Below are 16,292 nucleotides of genomic sequence, written 5' to 3'. Positions count from 1 at the left end.
AGCCAGAAGATCAAAATTGAGATATTATCTATTTATGCTTATAATATGTAATTACATGTAATATTGTAAAACACTTTCTACCATTTCATAAAATTCTGTGTTTTCATTTAGCCCAGAATTCCCTTGCAATCTTTTAAAAATAGTATCTAATAGGGCTTTTAATATAAATGTTGTAGTGAAACTGTTTTATGTACTGTAACCCAAATATTTCTACATAGTAACACTGTTCCATATAGAAAACAAATATGAAAAAATATGGCCATTATCTTATTTATTTCTAAAGGTAAACCAATCTTTGACAATGCCAATAGCAGGGTTGATGTTCCTAAATGTTGGCTGTATGTATCTACTTACTCATTGTATTCTTGAGGTTCCTTTCCTTTGGTTTCTGTGATATTCCTCATCCCTCTCTTTTCATTCCATTGTGTGAGTTCTCTCTGTGGATCTTTTGTTAGCTCCTCTTATTCCTTCTTGCCTATCTGAGTTTCCTGAAATTACGTTCAAATCATGTCTCGTAAGATGTTCTAAAGAGACCTTTGAATAAGAACAACATTTGTCCCATTAATAAATGGTGGGAGTTTCATATGTCTATTTCTTTTTCTCTTCTTTCCTCTTTGCCTTGTCCAAAAGAGTGGGAACTGAGCAGTACAGTCATAAATTAATTTTAATATCTTAACTTAGGCATCAGTGCACTGGCTATTGTTCCTTAATACATTTAACACATAGTCATTGACTGCTGACTATGTGCCAAGGGCTGTGCTTGGCACTGGGGATAAAGAAGTTATTAAGTCTTTTGCAAGGTGTTCATAGTCTAGCGGTTGGGGACAGACGTGGGGGAAAAAACACAGTTGGAAAAGAGTGTAGCAAATGAAACCATTCAGTTAAATTCAACAAACCCTGCGTGCTTATCATGTGCCAAGCAGATGGCAAGGAGGATAGGACTGGGCAAGGCCTTGCTCCTCACGGACTCCCAAGCAGCTGGCAAATGGTAAAATTACCTGACACTTGTTAAGAGCTTCATGGCAGAAAGAAAGTCAGAAAAAAAGTCATGAAAGGCTATTGGACAGACAAGAGGCTTGATCAGAAAAACACTTTTAACAAATATTGTCCTAGCAACATGAGGAGAAAGTTTGTTGTTCAGATTTTTTATTCTGTCATTATGGAAAGCTTACTATGTGTCAGGTTTATTTCCTAGAGGCTGAGGCTTCATTGGCTTGCCTCAGTGAATCCCAAACTGGCCTTGCAACTCTCTCTCCTTACCTCCTCTAGGCTTTCAGTAACAAATCCTCAACTAGGTGATAGGAGATTATCTGATTAAAGTCATTCACACTAAGGCGAGAATGAGGCTTAATCCTTCAAGAGCGTTTGCTTTAACAAAGGATAGCTTGTTAACCCTAATGAACTGCTCATTGGAAGAACTCTGCAGAATGATCCCTCCTCCTCACCTTCCCAGACTTGCCAACCCCACGTCCTTCCTTTTTATTTGTCTTTCATGAAGCAAAGGAGGAATGGAAGTGTTAGAGACTCTAAGGTCACACATTATCTCCTTGAACTTATCACAAGAGGTATGTGAGGTAATTATGACCCCATGCTCATAATGAGGAGACTGAAACTAGGGTGGTGGTTCTTAACCCTGACTACATTTTGGATAGGCGGGCTGCAACCCAGACAAATTAAATCAAAATTTCTGGGAGTGGCATCCAAGCGTCTGTATCTTTTTTAAGCCCCTTAGATGATTTCAAAGCGCAGCCAAGGTTGCCAGCTTCTTGCCTAAACTCTGCAAGAAGCTAGAGTTTAGGAAATGGAAATTAACCAGAATAGGTAGCAATCCATTGACCTGTTCCATTTTTTCCTTTGGCAAGTAAAGTTTATTTGGCTCAATAGAAACAGAATTATCTGCAGGAAACTCGGCCTCAGATAGAATTAGATTTGGGTAGACTGGTGCCCATATGCATCTAGAAATGAGGGAGTTAGGACCAGCTGTGGATAGCTAAACTGGTGGTGCAAGGTGGTACATTTTGTCATGCACATGGTTGGAAGTGGTGCTTCTTAGGCAACCAAAATATGTTTCACTTTATGCCAGGTAAGCATTAGTGGTCCACAGGATTAAAAACAGATAAGACAAATAGTTAAGATCACACAAAGGAGAATCCTGCATATTCTAAAATACTTATGTTGCTGTTTGTTTAAAATTCTATACCCTGTCTCTTGCTAAGAAATTGTGATTATAAGCACCCCCTTGAGAGTGACATCAGAGCCTCTGAAAGATAAAGTGTGTCCTTGGCCACTTCCTTTTGAAGATATACATATCTTCACCAGTTACATACTCATACATGTAATTATGTGTATTCAACAAAAGCTATTCTGTACATTTAATATATTTTATAAATTCGTTCAATAAATTAACATACTTAAATTATAAACACAAACAAGTTAGCAGAACATACCTCATTTGAAACTCATTTGAAGATAATGCTAGACATCTTAGTTTATGGCCTTTGTGAATGTGCCATCAGTCCAGTTGACCCTCCTGGCCCCACCTGGATGGATCTGAATGCCCATGTTTCTGCAATGGGCTTAGCAATGAGTAACTGCTGACAGGGCCTGATTCCATCGAGCCCTCCCAGTAATGAATGTGTTTTTAGACAATGTGGAGCATTCTTTTCCTTTTTCAAACTTTTCTGACCATAGGTCACCAGCTCACCAGTTACTGCTGCATTTTCATTCTAAACCTTATTGCTATCAACTTTCCTATCCAGTCTACAAATAGTCGCTTAGCACCTGGCATAATTCCAGTCTTTCCTAGAGTCTGAGGCTGCATGGTAAGAAAAACTAGACCTGAAGCCTCTTGAAATATGCAGTATAGCAAGGACAATTAATATGAAATGGTAAATAATTATGATCAACTAAGTAAATAATATAAATGTGCAAAATTTAGTGAATGAGAAAAATGAGAGTGTGTAACTGGTGAATCTAAACTCAACAGATAAACAATTATAATTATTTTAATGCTCTCTCCCTTTTTTATTGAATTCAAATGTCTCACATTATAGTTGAAAGTCTTCACAGTACTTGTACTACACGTGCACATTGTCTGAATTCTTCATTTATGAGGACAGAATTCTATTACTAGTTGCATGAAATAGTGACTATTTGTGTTAAGTGGCAAGGTGTCCATCACATAGCCTCTAAAGGCAAGGTCAGAAGAAATCTGTGACTGATCATTAGTACTATGCTCTTGCTGTTGCTGTCTTTGGTGTTATTGTCATTCACTTCCTGGGCTTAATCTTTTAAGGGTATGATATCTACAGACAAAGCTAGCCAGCTTATCTTTGATAATTTCAAGAAGTATAGCATGTCAGCTTTTGAATTAATATTTGAAAATAAAATGAAAATTTAATTTTATTATCATTTGCTTTGTCAAAAATCAAAGGCTCTTTTAAAATCTTTTTTGGCTGGATGTAAAATGATTTTTTTCTGTTTCTGGATATAAGGTAACCTGTGCTTATTTTGAATGATGTATCAAGTGCCTTTAATAGAGGTTTAACGATTTTGTTCAAGTTACTACTATAAAGATGTTTATGCATAGTTATTCTAGACTAGCAAAAGAGCAGTAATCTGTAACTCCCACCCACGTACTTACTCCCATGCACAGTGTATCTTCCTTCTACAGCTTTAAGACTCCCACGCTCCTGTAAAAGCACTTTCCTACTTGTCATTTAGTCTTTACAATTAAGTAAAGAAAAAGTTAATTGTATAAAAGAAGCTGGTTTCTTGGACCTCTCTCTTTATGGAGTTGTACTCTCTAAAGATAGCCTAAATTATAGACTTAGCCAGGACAGTTTTTCCCCTTCGGAGACCTTTGAAGTTTGTTTATTCTTACAAAGCTCTGGAAGGCTCCTCTGAAAGAAGCTGTAAATAATCTGCCAAGGTCCCTAAATACCAAAAAGCCCACGTGGGCACTAGAAGGTGTCAACTTTGCTTGATTACTCTTGAACTTGTGGGAAAGGGAATGTTTGGCACCAATATCAGATTCATAGAAGGCAGCCAAAATTAATTGTTAGAAAGAAGGTATGCTTAGATGATATGTGGCATAACTTTGGGCATTTTCCTTACCATGATGAAAGAAGCAGCCAGTGAAGTAAATCTATTTTGTTTATGACTAGATTACTCGGTGACTAAAAGGAAAACACTATCTACTTTGGGGTTATTGGCAACAGATATATACATACCAAGTATGACACATGGGCTAGTTTCCACTGGCAGTAGTTATTGATGTTGCAACCTTAGTCTTTGCTGCAACCTTGCCCTGCTGCCTTTGTTGTTGGCTGCTCTTGGCAACAGGGCATACCCACCTCCCCCTGCCAACCAACTTGGTGCAATGGCCTGCACATGACCCACACACTTTTTAGAAGAATCAGGGCAGGAAAAGATTAAGTGTAATTTCCCATGGCCTTGGCTATTAGACATAAAGATAGGCTTTAGAATCTGTCATTAGGCACAAGATTTTGGACAATTTTTTCCTAGTCTCAGGTTCCCGCAAACTTAAAATGTCTATCTTGTGGAATTATGATAATGAATGACTTCATGAGAATTATCCTAACATTGATAAGGCCTTTGATAAATTACAGCTATTTTTATTATTTAAAATATTAATTAGAAATTTTAAAATACAGAATATGTTTTTTAAAAAATAAGCTCTTTTTAAGCTTCAAGTCTCTTCAAAATGTGAGGATTCAAATCAAATTACAAATTTTAAGAAATATATAGCTATTTTCTGCAAGATGGTATAGCTATACAGAGACACCTTTACAGTTTTTAAATTAGGTAGGATGTAATTAAAAAGGAGCCCAAGATGTTTCCTGAAATGATTAACAGGAACTTTAGAAACATCACTATTGATTGGTCAGTGCACAGGTTTCTTTGGTCGAACTTTTCTCACCCACTTTACAAGCAAAAACATGAGAAAGACAAGTCAAATGAAGCCAAGCAAATGGTATCTACCACATTAACGACGAGTATAAGATGCACAGTTGCATGAAAACCACTTCCTTTAGCACTGTATTTCAAAATTATTTTTTTTACTCCGCCAGAGCTGTCGCCACAGGAAGGAAAATTTAGTTGTCTTCTTGCTTATTTAAGGAACACGTCAAGAGATTATTCCAGGCATTACTTCGTGTTTTTAAGCTCTTACTCCTACCTCCCTGAAAAATGTGTCTCCTGACTTCATTAGAACAAACACACTCAGAATTTTAAGAGGAGAAAATAATGATTATGTGTTGCTAAGTACTATTTTAGTAACAAATGCTTGGGCCACTAAAATGATGACATCACACACAGAAAGAATAACATTTACACTTTTGAGAGACATTTTTTTTCCTGACATGATGGGTCACCAATGAGAGGAGGAAAGCCAAATAAAGGCACAAGGAGAGGCCTCTTGGCTCTGGAGAAGGCATCCTTAGCATCCTCTTCTGAAGAGTGATCATCAGCCCCAAGTTAATTAAATAGGCCCAACGTCCACCTGCTCTTTCTGTATTCCTTTCCTGAATCTAGTTCATGTCAACAAATGTGTACTATTATTGTAGAAAATCAAATGCTTGCATACTTGTAATAGGTTTGCTTCTTGGTTAATATGCCCAGGTCAGGAAGTGGCTTATATTTCAGGAGTGCTCTCTAATACTTATTGCAGATATTCATGCATTTATTCTCTCACACACACGCACTTAAAAACCGCACACTGCCTCACACTCTGCAATAATCCGATAATATGGTGGTCATCATACCCACATATATACATGATAAGATAGAATGCATTGCTTAAATAGCACATAAGTCATCTATAATCCTCCACACCCTGTAATACCAGTAGCACAATGGTTTTCTATTTGGAGGTTGCCAGGAGCACTCAAAAGTAAGCTTCTGGCTCCTACAACAACACATCCAACTGCCTTGGGGACAACATGATTGTCATCCTTCTAGTACACACTCAGTCCAAGGCCAGCTAATGTTTTTTATGGGTGGCTTTTAACCCGAACCAGAAATCGAAGAATCTATACTTGTTGTTATTAACTTCTTAAGTATGAGGGAAGGCCATTTTTTCTCATCATTCCTAACAAATAAATATTGAGCCTGTTTACTCAATTTAAAAAGAGTCTTTCAGTAAGCTATTCTATATTCTTTCTCCAAATCACAGCCCTCAACCTCCTACCCCTTAAAGGAAGCAGTGTCCAACTAAAAGAGATTTAAAATGTAGTGATATGAGTCATTTAGATCTCTTAGGATAATAAAAATAAATCATAGGGAATATAATTACTATGGAAAATGGCAGAGTAATTTGTGTCTACTTTTAAGGGGAGCAGGTTGATGTTGCCAGGGATTGCTATCCCTAATCCCAATAGCTACTGGGATTTGGGAACAATAAACAAGGGAACATCTGCGGTCTCTGGAGGCTAAAATATAGTTGTTTCTGTAGTCTTTTCTGCTTCATCCATGCAGAAACTAGGTTGCATGATGACACCATTATCAGAAATCAGTGTACATATCTTCAAATAGCCAAGATTACAGTCAATTATTCCATGGCAATTTTTGCTGAAAACATTGAGTTTACAAATTGAAAATTTGTTACAAAGTGAAAGGGGCTCAAGTAAATTTAAATAGTACTTGAGCCCCTTTCACTTTTATCCAGGTAAACTTGGCTTATCTGAAATTCATCTAAATGTAATAATTTATCTCCTATGAAACTTTTACCTATGTGGTAATTCCTGTTTCTCTTCAAACAACAGTTTTTCCAAGCCTGCGTTAGCCAGAGATAATGGTTCATTCATTGCATCCCCATCCCCAATTAACACATATGCATGTCCTTGCAAACATTTGCTCATATGTGCAACTCCATTCCTTGGTCTGCAGTCTATGTGACTTGGCCCTTTCTCAACTCCAGCTCCTGAGCCTCATCTCCCACCATCCTTTGAGATCCAGGCTCTTTTCTACTTCTCAGATATGCCAGGCTCATTGTGGTCCTTGCGCTGGTCAATCACTCTTCCTGAACTACTCTTCCCAGAGTCATCTGCATGGTGCTCTCAATCCTCTCATTGCTCAGGTCTTAGCTTAAATATTACCTTTTCAAATAGGCCATCTCAGGAGACCACCTACGTAAAGATGATTTTCCCATCTTCTCTTTATCCTTTTACTCTGCTGGATTTTCTTCTGGTCACTATCACTATCTAAAAGTCCTTTAAAATTTTATTTCTTTACTAGTTTACTCAATTCTTTCCCCACTAGACTGAAGCCTCGTTGAGGGTAGAAACTTGATCTTGTCCATAACTATTTCCCCAGCACCTAAAATAGTGCCCAAAGTATAGTGCTTGATATATGACTTCATGAATAAACTCACTTTAAAATGAAAACAGAGCTTCTTGCAAGAGTTAAAAATCCTCTCATCACACAACCCACTTCCTGAGAAGAACCATAAAGTCAGAGCCACCAAATATCTCCTGTGGTAGTATAGGAGATAGTGCTCAATATTAAAAAGGCTCAATATTTTAAGTTAAGGCTCAATATTAAATTAATGTAATATTAGAATATTTTTATTTCTTTGAAAATTTTCTGGACTCCTCTGAAAATTTATTATCACAACTTTTCTCTACCTAATGAAACAATTTCAATAGTTCAACTTTAAACCAGCTACCTCCAGGGAGCCTTGTAACCATCAATGCACCTGGAAGTACAGTTCTAAATTATTTTGATCTTTCATGTGGCACCTTCTACTTTTTATGCTGTGTCTTAAAATCTATTTCTTTTAATATTTACTCCACCAAATTGTAAGATTTCTGGCTTAGGACTGCATCATAATAATCCATAAATTCTTAACTGTATCTAAACCACAGATTTACCTACTTTGCTTCTCAAAAATTAAGTGGTATAGGCCATATGTAAATATGATGCAGATCCAGTTTAGAGATAGACTCACCAGGATCAATTGTGTGACCGTTATTAAGCTACCTACCTCTCTGAACTTCTGTATTTTTCCTTAAATCTGTAAAGTGGAAATAATAGTACTTATTTCATAGGACTGATGAGGGCATTAAATTCGTTAATCATGTGAAGCACCTGACATATGATGATACAAAAAAAGTTTAACATGAAATAGCAGAGCTATTATTGTTACTAACATTGCAATTATCATCATTATCATTGGTTTTATTATTATTTAGGGCCTTATAATCTCAAAAACTTAGTTATATGTTAATACATATAACTAAGCTTGATATTTTGGATGTACAAGAATTTTCCTAGAGTAGTTTTATAATCCATTTCAAGATCAAAAATAGAACAAGGAAGTAATTACAAAACAATATTGAAAATAAGCATAGATGTGAGGCCAGCACAGGCAGATGGCTAATCAGGAAAGGATTCTGGAAGGAGATTACTCTTCCATGTGGTTGAGGAAAACAATGAACCCTAACCGTCAAGGAAGAGTGGGTGCATGCTTTTCTTGGGGGCGAGGGCAAGGCAGGACAAGGGCAGAGGCAATGGGGCAAGAAATGCAGAGGTGTTGCACCCCAGGATTCTAAAAAGTTAGTGGCAGTCACTATGAACTTATCTCTTTTTAGCTCAGTGGAAAATTGCCAGCACAGAAAAAAAGAGAACTTCTCTGTCTATTTGTTGTCTCCAAGGACCACTTTTTGGTCTCAGTTCGTTTGACTCAACACGGACAAAATAAATGACACCTGACATTTGCATGGCAGTTTAGAGTACTGGCCCCTTGAAGACAGTGTTGGAAGATAGTTATTTCTATTATGCTTATCAGAAATGTTGAGGCCTTTCACTTAATCATTGTTTATTTATTGAGCACCTACTATGCTCCATTTATTTTACTAGAAAATGTAAAGGTAGCATGAACAACAAAGGCCAAGTTTCTGCCCTCATGGAACTTGCATTCTAGTGAAAGGAACAGATAATAAATAATTGGATAAAGAAATAAAAATCAACATGTTGTGTAACATTTTATGTGCTATCAGTAAAATTAAAATGGGGTAAAATGACAGAGTGATGGGGTTGGGAATACTACAATTAAATATGTAGTGGACAATGGGAAGCATCTATTAGGAGATATGTTTGAGGCGAGACCTGAATAAAGAAGAGATTGTGTCACACTAAGATGTGTGGGCATGCCAGGAAAAGAGAAGGGCATGTGGAAAGTCCCTGAGTCAGGAATGAGCTCAGAATACTCTGGGGGGAAAATGAGGAGTAGAGCCAGAATATCATGAATGAAGAGATGAAAGATAGGATATGAGAGAAGACACAAAGACATATAAGCTCTAGTGAGGAATCTGGATTTTATCCTAATTAAAATAAGAAGCAATTGAAGAATTTTGAGCAGGAGGTCACATGATTTGATGGATATTTTAAATGATCATATTGGTAGGGATGCAAGAATAGAAAAAGAGGGTTTCTTAATAGGCTAACACAAAAACAGAAACGTCCAGAACAGAGATGACAGTGTCTTACACTTTGCTCAACATGTGCAACAGGTGATTCTGGTCAGCATTGGAATATATTTTGGGAACAAGAGACAGGCATGCTGATAGATGGAGTGTAGGTGAGGAAAAGAAAGAATGAAATTAAGGATACTGTTGGCCTGGATAATGGAGGTAAGGTGGTACTATTTAGTAAACAAAGAAGACTGGTGATGGAGCAGACAGAGGGGTAGGAAATGAGGGGTTTTATGTGGGGCATGTTGAATTTGAGATGCCTCTTAATATCTGAGTGTATAGCTTCAATAATCTGTGTGGGGTATGAGCCCAGAAATTGGTAGAAAGTTGAGGAGGTATGAATTTGTTTTTTATTTAGGGTTATAAGGGTGGATGTCTGGAAAGACAGGAGATGTAACTTATACAAGATCCACAGTCAGTAAGCGATAAAATGGAACTTGAAAATGAATCTTTCAACACCAACCACAAATTTCTCTTCCTATTATGAATTTTAGGGTTTATTTTCAGTTATGAATACTGGAGTAGAATATGGGGAAGTACTGGGGGCAGGAATATTCTAGAATCACATATAAAAGAGTGAAAACTTTTTTAGCTCTTATAGACTATATATATTTATGATTGCTCTTGTCTTTATTTGCTTTACATAATTATTTTTTCCCTAACATGCCCATTTAACTTTTAAAAACTCTGGAATAATAAACCCATAAGTTAAGTGAACTACCAGTGTGACTATAGCTATCTACTTTCTTTTCTGAAATTGTCACTTTTTGGAATGCAAAGGAGGATAATTTGACTTCAGACTAAATGTAGATTGAAGAGATTTGAAATACAAAGATAAAAGCTCAACCCCAAACTCAAGCAGGTATTTTTGAACTGTATCAATAACATTTGAGTTAGGGTGTATCAGGTTTGTTTAGTAGAAATGTCTAAGGCAAGCAGCACTTAATCTCTACAGGTTAAAACAAGATTTAAAGTAAATTAATTGACTCAAAAAATAAAATTAAATCAATAAATATGTAAAGGGAAAAACCCTAAAATTGGGAACAATGAACCTAATTGTATGTAAAAGGAGTGTTGTGATCACCCTGAATGGGAGGCCAGAAAGAGAGAGGGAGGAACAAAGGGAGGGAGGGAGGGGAGGAAGGAAGGAATAAAGGGAGGGAGGGAGGAAGGAAGGAAGGAAGGAAGGAAGGAAGGAGGGAGGGAGGGAGGGGAGGAAGGAAGGAATAAAGGGAGGGAGGGAGGAAGGGAGGGAGGGAGGGAAGGAAGGAAGGAAGGAAGGAAGGAAGGAAGGAAGGAAGGAAGGGTTTGTTCTAGAATGGATGGGCTCCATTGGTCAAATGTGAACAATTTAAGCACCAAAATAGTTGAGTCATGGAAAAAAGAAATTCATGAATCCATACCAGTAACAAACAGATACATAAATTAATAATTAAATAGATGTTGAAGATGGGAGTTCTTTTGCTTACAGTAGAATGGGAAAGACTAATGTAAATGTGGAGGGAGTCCTGAAGTTGTAAAGCCACCATACTGCATCCATTATAGTAAAGATTGCATTTGACAAGAACATCAACGAATGTTAAATCTGAGGGGAAATTTTTGATTAGGAGCCATCATTATGCAATACAGAAATCAGACAACACCTTGACTAGGCAACAAAAATGAACATTAACAATGTGGGACATAAGAACCTCACGTGCCTCTAGATATGATAGCAGGAGAGGAAACAACATCACCTATGAGGAACTCCAGCAGAAAGTGCATAACCATAATCTAATCATGGGGAAATGTCAGAAAAATAAACAATGAGGAGCACTTTATTCAAATGAAAAAAAAAAGAGTGAATACACCATAATCATTAAAATCTTCATTTTTATAAAAGACAAAGAAATGATATGGAAATGTTCCAGACAAAAGGAGACTAAAGAGATGTGACATTCAAGAGATCTATTGTACAACATAGTGACTATAATTAATAGCAATGTATTCTATTCTTAAATATTGCTAAGAGATTAGATTTTAAATGTTTTCCCCACAAAAGGGATTTGAGCAATGCATATATTAGTTCAATTGATCCATTATACATTTAGCCACCATGTATAAATGTTTTAAAACATGCTTTACGCAAGAAAAATAAACAATTTTTACTTATCATTTAACAATAATACATTTTAAAAAGACAAGACAACTAAGTGTGATAATTGACTCCAGACTGGGTGATTTACTGGAGGGGAAATATTTAAAAAGATATTATTTGATAAACAGCAAAATTGGAACATGGACAAATATTAGATAAAAGTAGTGTAGCTATGTAAATCTATGAAGTAGATAATTGGATGTAACCGTTATATAAGAGATTATTCTTGGAAAATTCAGACTGAAAGGCCTTGTTATGTGTGACTTACTCTTAAGTTGTTTAGAAAAAAATTATGACCATATAAAAATATAAAGAAAAAAACGAGAGCACATTATAAAGCAAATGGGATAAAATATTTAAGCGAATCTAGGTAAGGATATAAGGGGTTCGGTATACTTTTTTATTTTTACAACTTTCATGAGCTTCCAATTATTTCTAAATAAGATGTTTTAAAGTAGGTGAAGTGTAACAAGAGTTTCTGGTGAGCATTTAAGAAAACTCACTGCCATCAGATATATTATTGTATTTCATTCAGAAGGCTGCCTAATTGCATAGAAAATGTTTTTTGCTGCTCCTCCAATTCAGCTGTATTCACCCACATAGAACGAGAATAAAAGCAACCTACTTAACATTTTTCTCTTGTGCAAAAAGAAAATAAATTGAATTAAGGTACACTTTTAAAAATTTTTACTTATTTTTTCAAAATCACAACTGTGGTGATTTTTCTCAAAATCATATTGCAATTTATTTTTTCCCAAGGTGAGAAAAATTTTGAGAATGTGATAACCGCTACATATTAAAAAAAATAAAGGCTCATGATGAAATATCTGTAAAGTAGAATAATAATGAGGTATGAAATTTTATACTGGTTCATGGAGCAACACCAATAGACTAACTTCATTCTTCATCTGCTTTCCAAGGTTCCAATATTAATGAATGATTGTAATGACATTTTTATTTAAATTTGGATTTAAATATGCAAATCTAGTATTTTCCCCCATAATATTAAAAGCAAAAAAATTAAATAAAAAGTTAAAACCTATATTTAGAAAATGTATATAAAGATAAAGATAAAACTGGAAGGAATTTTAAAAACATTAAATCTGAGTGCCTAATTTTAGTTAATAAAAAGTGATAAAAAGCATCGATGTCAGACAAGTAACAGAACTATACTAATTCTCAAATAACAAGTTATATTTTAAAGATTAAAAATTAATGAACAGTGCTTTTATTTTCTACAATGCAGATATGTAAATTAGATTCCATTTCATTTATTTTTTAAAATGGAAATATTCAGAAATATAAAATGGCTTACCCTTATTCTTTATATCTGTAAAAGGTATTTTCTTTTCATGTATCATGAAAATGATACATATTTTATCATACAGAGCTCATGTACTTCCATAGCTCATATTTTTGCAATCATAATCATTTCTTATTTATTTAGCATATTTTAATTATATGTGAATATGCAAATGTAGCAATCATTTGGAATTTACATTTATTAAAAATAAATAGAAAGTCAACAAACACAGGAGGGCACAGATTTTCTTTTAAATGGCTGAAAGACCCACATTATCTAGGATACGAAGATTTTTGTTTTTCAATAACAGGTCATGTCTCTGAGTTTGCACCCAAACTGTAATCTTTCTTTCAGGCAACAAACTTTCTCTTTATTCTTGCAAATGGGAAAACGGCCAAAAGAAGAGGAAACAAAACAACTAAACAAAAACTAAATGTTTCAATGTTCTTTCGGAAGTTTAGTAATTTATGTCAAAAACAAATAGCACTGTTATCCCTAAATGTAGTTATTTGAAAAATAATATATATTTATTTGTTGGAGTGGGATAGAGCCCTCTATAAGCAGATCATTCTTTTCTATTTCTATAGATGAGCAACTTTGGGAAGGTCATCTTGTGAAGGAGGGACAGAACATCCATTTAACTGTGAGATTAGCAGCATTAACCCTGGAACCAATAGTTTAATAGATGCCCAAGAAGATCATTCACTTCACACAATCAAACTATGTCTTATTAAGACAGAGACCAAATTTTACAATGCTATATAACAGCAGTCATCCAGTCTCAACTTTTATTAGATACAATGAAAACTTCTTAGATAATCATGTCACATAAACATAATCTACTAAAACACAGTAAAATATATACTACAGCTCAGAAGTCAAAATTATATTTTCCAGTAATAAATTATTTATCATATTTATTTATGATGAATAAACAATAATATTAAATAATGAATATTAAATATTTGTTAATATTTATTTCTATTAATATTATCATGGAAACTCAGATGAGCACTCATTTTTTTCTTATGTAAAGACAATTTTATCAAAGAGAGAACGACTTAAAAACTTATTTTCCATAATCTAGAACTAGGATGTTCATTCAGACTTTATTAATTATTGACAGCAACAACAAATTTGTCTTGCCAGAGAGATAGTATCTTCTCTGCTGCTTTAGCCTTCATTTGCTGTTCTGAATTACACTTATGACCAGCTCATATTGTAATTTCCTTGAGCTATGTTTCCTTGTGATTTTTAGCCATTATTTAGTATATTACCATACTACATATAACACTTAATAGCTCATGATATCCAAATATCTCATAGTTAAAACTGTGGACATTTGAACTTCTGATGGAAGTAGTTCTGTTTATTTTTAAGGTTTATTTATTTTTATATTTTTAGAGACAGAATCTGGCTCTGTCACTTAGACTGGACTGTAGTGGTGCAATCACAGCTCACTGCAGCCTTGATCTTCTGACTTAAGCCATTCTCTTGCCTCAGCCTCCAAAATAGCTGGGACTACAGGCTTGAGCCCCCAGACCTGACAAGCAGTTGTGTTTAATTAGTGTGTGATAAAGATGAAGACGCACAATTGTAACAGATTTCTCACAACCATCAACTTAATTTTAAAATTTTCATTGAGTTAAGTATGTCAAATTTGATTCAACAATTCACATCTGAGTTTGTAACATTAACAATCTGCTGTCCTTCTCCCTATAATAAGAAGACAGCAACTATTGGTGTAGTGCATGAAAATAGGTAAAACAAACAAACAAAAAACCAACTAGGTACTAGGTAACATACTAGAACCCCTAATAACAGCACCATTTACCAAAATTTATCAAAAATTAAATCTATTAATTGATGGGATAATGTGGACTTTCTTTTTTGGAAGCCATGAGATTAGTCTAATTTTTTCAAACCAAATTAAGAAAGCTTCAAATACGTCTTGGGATATTTATACTTACCAAATCTCACACGTAAATGTGTGATGTATGAAACTTTCTCAAAACGATTCAGTTATGAAAATGCTCAGAGGCAAACTCTTCAAACCTCCATTTGTATATATAGCCAGAGTAGTTCACTTAAACGGATTTTTCTTTTCAAAGCTGTATTAAACACTCCTTAATGTTTCTACCAAAGTATAAAGAAACCAACAGCTTTTAAAAGGAAGATTTAAAAATTGCTATATTATGAATACAATTGTATTAAATACAGTTAATATGTGTAGGTATTATTCTAGATTAGTGCAAATGAGAATAAAAGTTTCTAGGATCTAGATTATTTTAGAATTTCACTAATAAGATCAGTTTCAGTTTAGTTTGATTTCCAATTATCAATCCAAATGTCTTACTTTGTTTTCATTCTTACTATATTTTAAGCATTATAAATACAAATTAAACTTATTTAGAAAACAATACATTTTAAAAATTAGATTTGCATATTCCATTTAAAATTTTAAGTCATGCTGTCTACACTACAAATTAATTTTTCTAAACAAATATCATCATAAAGTGATGATATAAAAACAATAATGAAATGTCATATTTTAAATGATACAATATATTTTCACAGTGGGTAAAAACAAATGTAAGAATGCTTTTTTTTCTGGAAAGTGCTCAACTAATAATATGCAAAATGAACAAAAGTATATCTGTGAGAGAATATTAGAAATAATCTAGAGCTGGGAAAGAAGAAAAGTTATCAAATTTGTTAATAATCCAAATGCCTCTTCAGCACTAAATTGTGTGCAAAATTACAAATACACGAGAAAGATAATGTTTCATTTTGCAGGTAAAATAATTTGGAGATCAATGAAAACTTTAAATTTTTCCAGGTTTTTAAAAGCATGTATGTGAATTTGGAGCTTTGTAAATGTATTAAACTTTTTATTTAAAATGTCGGTTACTTACTTGAAAGAGGTATCAGGTTTATCTAATCTACACTGTAATGTGGCCAGCATTTAAATTGTTGCTATATAAATAGCAATCCAAATAATAAAATGAAAAATAGCAAATAATTGCTCTTACCTCTATGCTTAGTTATAGTTGCTTGTTAAGCTGCTTGACGGGTTGAGACAAACTACCAGCACTTCAAAGAGCTCGGTTCTCTGCTCAACTCTCTTCTCTAGTTACATTATTTTTTTCCTCTGCAAAAAGGATAGCCCACCAAAAGAGGAAGTTATGAAATAACAGTCATTATGCTTTATTCATTTTATGGGGCATGGAAAATTATTCATAAAGCTTACACTTGAAATCACAGCAACAGGCTATAATTGGTGCCTGTACACATATATAATTAAAGTATACACATGTTTATATATGTAAGCAAATTTTAGAAAAGTTAAGCTATTGAA

At 34.4% G+C, this 16,292-nt stretch overlaps 1 protein-coding gene across 3 annotated transcripts in view; it reads right to left on the bottom strand.

The window, feature by feature from the left end:
* The window catches only part of MBNL1 (muscleblind like splicing regulator 1), a 219,744-nt gene extending 203,659 nt beyond the window's left edge, over window positions 1–16,085 (bottom strand). For all 3 annotated transcript variants that reach the window (XM_058426390.1, XM_032173875.2, XM_032173882.2), the window contains exon 1: window positions 15,967–16,085. The gene's annotated coding sequence lies outside the window, so the exon portion shown is untranslated. The remainder of the gene's footprint in view (window positions 1–15,966) is intronic.
* Window positions 16,086–16,292: the final 207 nt, after the last annotated feature.

Source organism: Hylobates moloch, unplaced genomic scaffold, assembly GCF_009828535.3.
Source record: "Hylobates moloch isolate HMO894 unplaced genomic scaffold, HMol_V3 SCAFFOLD_13, whole genome shotgun sequence".
Classification (NCBI taxonomy): domain Eukaryota; kingdom Metazoa; phylum Chordata; class Mammalia; order Primates; family Hylobatidae; genus Hylobates; species Hylobates moloch.
Note: the sequence above shows the minus strand (reverse complement) of the source record. Positions and strands in the feature narration are given on the sequence as shown.